This window comes from Macrobrachium nipponense, chromosome 2, assembly GCF_015104395.2.
Source record: "Macrobrachium nipponense isolate FS-2020 chromosome 2, ASM1510439v2, whole genome shotgun sequence".
Taxonomy (NCBI): domain Eukaryota; kingdom Metazoa; phylum Arthropoda; class Malacostraca; order Decapoda; family Palaemonidae; genus Macrobrachium; species Macrobrachium nipponense.
The window spans coordinates 144,253,543-144,261,042 of record NC_087201.1 but is presented as its reverse complement, the minus strand read 5'-3'; positions in this window follow the sequence as shown (position 1 = coordinate 144,261,042).

Genomic DNA, 7,500 nt, shown 5'->3' with positions numbered 1-7,500 from the left:
TTCGTGTTGATACCACATCATATGGATTACAGCAAGTTCGCTCCTTTTTTCTGCTAAGACTTGAGCGCTCTTTATCCCCTGGAGCTTGTTGCAACGCTGCTGCTTCATCTTGCTGTAGCCTTGGGCCTAGTATTAGCCTGGGGACCTCTCCTCCGTGAGCAGGTATAGAACCTTTGATTTTTTTTGTGACGTCTGGAGGGACGTGTATTTGTGACGTCTGAGAGACGAGGATCTTCCTGAAGAAGGTCGGGCTTTACTCTGCCGCTGTTTGGAAGATAGCGGGACATACCTTCCTGTTTCTTCGATATCCACGACGTCGTTCTGGATCAATTACAGTTCTTATAAGAATTTGTGGGGATTTAAACTCTTAGTGGCCACTTTAAATTAGTTAGGTTAATTTAGTTTTGTTAATTGTTAGGCTTCTTTCTGGCCGTTATTTCTCTTTTCTTTCGGGACCCTCCCCCTATTGGAGAATGTGTGGTTTGATTCTGTAATTAATAGTGTGGGTGTTTTATTCAATTGTGTTCATATTGTGTGATTGCTTTTCATATAATTTTGTATTTATAGAGGTTCCGGTAATCATTTCTATCTATGCTGTGTTTGTAAATATATTATATTATTTTTACTTGTGGTATTAGTATCCCTCATTGTTAATATTTGCACACTGTCTGTTATTTCACTTATCATGACTTTAACTTTGGAGAACACCAGTTATGATTAATTGCTTTTGTTCTGGAGTCTGAAAGTAGGCTTTGAGGCCCGAGGAGGGTCCTGAATATTTGGTTTGGCGACCTTGCCAGGATTCGGTCCTGTTTGGGTGTTCTCAGTGTACAGTATTAACCGTGAGGGTGCTAGGCATAGGTCTAACACCTCTTTGGATTACTTATATTTTGTATTGGAAGTTTTCGGTTCAAAATGGAGACTGCTGCAATTTTGGATGTAATTGGTGGTGAGGGCTGGCAAGAGAGGTTGGCGAGTTTAAATAAGGATGAATTGAACACGGTTGCTAACTATTTGGAGATTGAATTTGACCCCTCTAGAAAAAGGGATATTATTGTTAACAATTTATGAAGGGATCAAGTCTGTAAAAGTCTGATGGTGATAAGGAGGGTGAATCGGCGGTAACCGTAGAGTTGGTGGAGAGACAAATTCAATTGCAGACATTGGAATTTGAAATTGAAAAATTAGGGGAGGTGAGAGAGAGAAAGAAAGGGAGTTTGAAAGAGAAAAATGGTTGGCTAACCCGTCTTCTCCCTCGCAGTCTTCCCCTGGTGTCACTGTTGGTCATGTTATCATTCGGTACAGGCTTTGAAGTTCGTTCCCACGTTCCAAGAGTCGAACGTAGAAGAGTTCTTTGTCTCTTTTGAAAGGATGGCTGCTAGGTTGCAGTGGCCAGAGGAACACTGGACCACTTTGGTACAAAGTAAATTCATTGGTAAAGCTCAGAAGGTTTATGTAACCCTTGATGAAAACTTGGCCTCAGATTATGACAATGTTAAGGCAATTATATTGAAGGCGTACGAGTTAGTTCCCGAGGCCTATAGACAACGGTTTCGCAATTTGAGGAAAAGCTCTGATCAGACGTTTGTGGAATTTGCCAGGGCAAAGCAACAGTTTGCTGAGGACTGGCTTAAGTCAAAAGAGGTAGATACCTTTGACAAATTAAAGGAGTTAATGTTGATTGAGGAATTCAAGCATTGTGTCCCAGATAAGTTAAAAACACATTTAGAAGAGTTAAAAATGGATAAGCTGCAGGAGGTGGCTGTAACCAGTGATGAGTATGTATTATCGCATAAAGTAGAATTTCAGAATGCTATGTTTGAGGGAAGGTCTGACTGGAATAAGGCCAGTCGTGATAATTATAGAGAGAATACCAGTAGGAATAATTATGGTAGTAAGAGTAGTCCCATGCGACAAACTAATTCTGTTTCTTTCAGGAATAATGATAATACTACTTTCAGGAATAATGACAACGTTTCTTTCAGGAATAATACCTCTTTCAGGAATAAAGTTAATAATTCTGGGACGAATGTTGTCTGTTTCTTTTGTAAAAAAAGAGGTCATGTAAAAAGCAGGTGTTATGCTTTTAAGAAAATGCAACAGTCCAGGCAAAATCCGGTGATGGGTGTCGGGAATGAAGAGGCTGTGTCTGCAGTGCCAGGACAGGAGATAAATGACTACCCAGCAGTTTCGCTAAGTTCGTCTCTCAGGGTTGTGTATCAGCCGTAGGGTCACACTTAGAAAGGAGAATGTGAATTTTGCGAGATACGGGTGCTGCGCAATCTTTGATCTTGAAAGAGGCATTGCCGGTTGACTTTGAACCTGTTGGGGAGGAATTTGTGATCTTGTCTGGTTTTCCGGATTCAGTTAAATCATATCCTATCAGCGTTTTTCAGTTGGATTGCCCGTTGTTTTCTGGGGCTATTAAATTGGCAATTGTAGAAAAATTTCCTGTGAAGAATATAGACTTTGTTTTGGGCAATGATGTTATCTATAAGAATACGACTTGTCCAATTTTGATGATAAACCCTGAAATGTCTGTAGTTACTCGTTCTCAAAGTAGGGTTGTTGACGCTGCAGAGTCAACAACCGATTTAGATATTAGTACCTTAGAATGTAGTGATAGTAATAGTGTAGTAATAAGGGATGGTTTAATTAAGCCTGATTGGACAAGAGAGGAGCTTATTAAAACTCAGAAGCAAGAGTTCCTCAGTTTGCCCTAGGAAATATGCCCTCCCCTGAGTTGACTTAACAGTGCCTCACTACCGAATCATTAACGAAATTCAGTAGGTGTAGTAGGCCTAAACGAGGCAGGTAATGACTATTGTGAAATAATTCGCCAATTAATGGTTCCTTTCAGTTTCAGGTTGGGATTAATGTCGGTGGCACATGAGAATCCTTTGTCAGGTCATTTTGGCATTCGAAAAACTACGTTGAAACTTCTGTCCGACTTCTGGTGGCCAGGTTTAAAATCAGACGTAAAGAAGTTTGTCAACGGGTGCGAAATTTGTCAAAAGGTAGGAAAACCGAATCAGTTGATTCCAAAAGTGCCGTTGATCCCTATTCCTTTGGTGTCAGAACCTTTCAAGGAAGTCATAATTGATGTCGTTGGTCCCTTACCTAGATCTAGGAGTGGGAATGAATATATTTTCACTATCATGGATAGAATGTCCCGTTTTCCCGAGGCTATTCCCCTCCGTACAATCAAGAGTGTAAAGATTGTGGATGTCTTAATAAATTTCTTTACCAAGTTTGGGTTACCTAAAGTAATTCAAAGTGACAATGGTTCTAATTTTACCAGTAGATATTTCAGGAGTAAGATGGCAGAATTAGGAATTAAGCATGTAACTTCGTCCCCATACCATCCGGAGACTCAAGGCGTTTTGGAGAGGTTCACCAAACTTTGAAATCGATGCTGCGGAAATATTGTCTGGCTCATGGATCCGAGTGGGATAAGGAACTTCCCTACTTACTGTTTGCTTTTCGTTCATCTCCAGGTCAGTCATTGGGTCTGTCTCCTTTCAATTTAGTGTTTGGGCATAATGTCCGTGGTCCTTTGCAGGTCATAAGAGAAGTGTGGGAAGGTGACCAGTACTGATGGTTAATTTATTGGATTACGTCTCTGGCCTTGGGGATAAATTGTCGAAAGCTTGTGAGTTTGCCAAGAAATTTGGTGAGTAGTCAGAATAAAATGAAATATTATTTTGATCAAAAATCCAAACCACGTAGTTTCGCTGTAGGTGAAAAGGTTTTGGTTTTGTTACCTTTGCCAGGAAATTCCTTAAGGGCTTCATTTTCAGGTCCCTGGCGAGTAATTAAAAAATTAAATGAAGTAAATTATTTGGTGGAGACTCCCGAACGCAGGAAACCCTATCAACTCTGCCACATAAATATGCTGAAGAAATTCATGGATAAGGAAAATGCGATTCCTGTGACCATTGTCGGGAAGGGTGATGATAATGATAATGTTTCCTTTTCAGATTATGGTCTTGATAAAGGTATTTCTTTTGACAAGAGTGTTGGCCTTCTGATAATCAAAACTCTTTGAAAAATTTTGATGATTTAGTAACTCATTTGGATGTGGACAAGCGGAATGTATTGAAAAGGTTAATGTATGAATATAATGATTTATTTTCTGATGTCCCTGGTCGTACGTCTATTTTAGAGCATGATATAGACGTGGTGATGCTTGTCCAGTCAAACAGTCTCCGTATCGTTTAAATCCTGTAAAAGGTGAGGTGGTGGGCCAAGGAGGTAGAGTATATGTTTAAGACACGGTCTTATAGAGCCGAGTAATAGTCCTTGGTCCTCACCGGTGGTAGTGTTGGTAAAGAAAACCGATGGTAGTTATAGGATGTGTGATGGACTATCGGAAATTAAATGAGGTCACCCGTTCCGATAGTTTTCCTTTGCCTCGTGTGGGAGGACGTATTGATCGTTTAGGTCAAGCAAAATATATTAGTAAGTTTGATCTTCTCAAAGGTTACTGGCAGATACCCCTCTCTAAACGGGCCAGGTCCTTGTCCGCTTTTGTCACCCCCCAGGAGGTTTGTTCCAGTGTCGTGTAATGCCTTTTGGGTTAAAGAATGCCGCCGCACTTTCCAAAGGTTAATGAATTCTTTAGTTTATGGGCTGGAAGGTTGTGTGGTTTACATTGATGACATTGTGATTTATTCTGATGATTGGGACACTCATCTCAAACGTATCAAGGCTCTATTTAAGGTTTTAAGAAGAGCTGGTTTAGTGGTAAATTTAAGTAAATGTGATTTTGCTAGGGCGGAAGTGTGGTATATTTGGGACATACTGTTGGTAATGGAAAGTGGCTCCAAGAGGCTAATGTAGAGGTAGTAGAAAGTATGCCAGTGCCATCTTGTCGTAGGGATGTCCGGAGATTCCTCGGCTTAATGGGATATTATAGGCGTTTCGTTAAAAACTTTTCAGATATTGCAGATCCTCTTACTAACCTCCTTAAGAAACAGGTTTCATTTTTATGGGATGACAAGACTCAAAATGCTTTTGAGTCCCTCAAAAAAGGTGTTATTAAGCTTTCCAGTGTTGAGAGCCCCCAATTTCCAACATTCCCATTTTCTCTTGCTGCGGATGCAAGTGATGTTGGAGTTGGGGCTGCGTTATTGCAGCAGGATGAGCAGGGGATATCTCATCCGGTAGCTTATTTCTCAAAAAAGTTAACTCCTCCCCAGAGGAAATATTCCACTGTAGAGAAAGAAACTTTGGCCTTGGTTATGTCAATTAATCATTTTAATGTATACCTTACCTCCACAGATTCTCCTATATTAGTCTTAACGGATTCATAACCCTTTAACTTCCTTAATCGGTTTAAAAATAAAAACCCAAAGGTTGGCTCGTTGGAGTATATTATTGCAGGAATGGGACCTGCAATTTAAACATATTCCTGGCAAAGATAATGTTTTGGCTGACGCTCTTTCTCGGATGGGGGTTTGAAACGTTCAGTGGCTTGCTTCGCGGATTTGATCTATTTTTTTCTAATCTGAATGTTTTGGGGTCGTGAGGGAGAAGATTGTCGTAGCGTTTTTTTTATTGTATTGAGTCATGGTATCTTAGGATATTGTTTTGATCATGTCTAGTTTTGATATAAGAGTTGACACTGTTAAGGGTAACGATAAGGTTAATAATAAGGTTTACTGTAAATGGTTATAATGAGATTTAGTGTAATGTTAGGTTAAGTTCATGGCTGGTGGCGAACTACTATGTATTATTTTAAGGTGTTTGCAGAGGTTTGAGTCCTCACGTGTCAGAGCAGTGTTGTTGAAATGTCATGTTGTTGCTGAAATGTAATGTTAATATAAAGTTTCAGGTATACTCTCAGCTGTGTAAAACCGTTTTTAGGATCATGCTTCATAATTTGCAAGTGGTTTATCTTATGGCTTACGAGCCCGGTGTAGAAATGCATTTCACTGTTAATGTGATTTGGTGCCTGAGATAGCAAAAGACTATCGTATATAAAGTGATTAAAACCAGGACAAATATATGGTTATATCCTATAAACTCTGCTTTAGAGAAACGGTCTTTGAGTGCTGAAAAGTGAAGAGTTAAATGGTGATCTGTAATTTTTGGTGTAAAAATGTGTTTACTATTTTTCAGATCGTGTATAAATTAATTTTGTAAGTCGACCATTTTTGCCATACATCTTTTTGTAATGTTAAATCTTGTAAACTGTTACCTTTTTCAGGTGTTTCATAGAACCTTATATTTTTGTCAACTTATTTAAAAAACATTTTTTTTTTTTTTTTGGTATGTGTGGAGGTGTTAGAACTTTGCCATTTCCTTTTGTTTTGTTTTTTGTTTTTATTTTGGTTCATTATCTTTAGTTTCCCCTATTTTGCTATTTATTATAGTATCCCCATCAGGGTTATGAGTTTTCTTCCTCCACATTTTTTTTTTTTTTGTTACCATTCCTGTTTTTGATCCTTGGCCTGTTTATTCCCAGAGTCCTGTTTTCGGTCTCCTTGGAGTATTCCGAGGTGACTTTGGAAGTCCCTGTGCCCAGTTAAGGCAGTCTGTTTCTGGCCTTCGTGTTGATACCACATCATATGGATTACAGCAAGTTCGCTCCTTTATTCTGCTAAGACTTGAGCGCTCTTTATCCCTGGAGCTTGTTGCAACGCTGCTGCTTCATCTTGCTGTAGCCTTGGGCCAGTATTAGCCTGGGGGACCTCTCCGTGAGCAGGTATAGAGCCTTTGATTTTTTTTGTGACGTCTGGAGGGACGTGTATTTGTGACGTCTGAGAGACGAGGATCTTCCTGAAGAAAGTCGGGCTTTACTCTGCCGCTATTTGGAAGATAGCGGGACATACCTTCCCGTTTCTTCGATATCCACGACGTCGTTCTGGATCAATTACAGTTCTTATAAGAATTTGTGGGGATTTAAACTCTTAGTGGCCACTTTAAATTAGTTAGGTTAATTTAGTTTTGTTAATTGTTAGGCTTCTTTCTGGCCGTTATTTTCTCTTTTCTTTCGGGACCCCCTTATTTTGGAGAATGTGTGGTTTGATTCTGTAATTAATAGTGTGGGTGTTTTATTCAATTGTGTTCATATTGTGTGATTGCTTTTCATATAATTTTGTATTTATAGAGGTACCGGTAATCATTTCTATCTATGCTGTGTTTGTAAATATATTATATTATTTTTACTTGTGGTATTAGTATCCCTCATTGTTAATATTTGCACACTGTCTGTTATTTCACTTATGTTGATCTCCTGTTGGCTGGTGGCGGTGAGTCTTCGTTTTCATTGGTGTCTTGAGCCAGGTCTCAAGCCACTTTCTCCGAGTCGATGGTTGCGACGCTGCAGATCCTGCAGCTGTCTAGACCTCCTGAGCGGCGCGGTAACGTTGATGGGCATTGCACTACTCTGTGGGACGTCACAGCGAATTTGATTTCCATCGGCTTCAGGAGTACCTCGTTCGGGGGCGTTGTCTTTCATGGAGTTGTCGTGATCGGTGGTGTCATTGTTGGTGG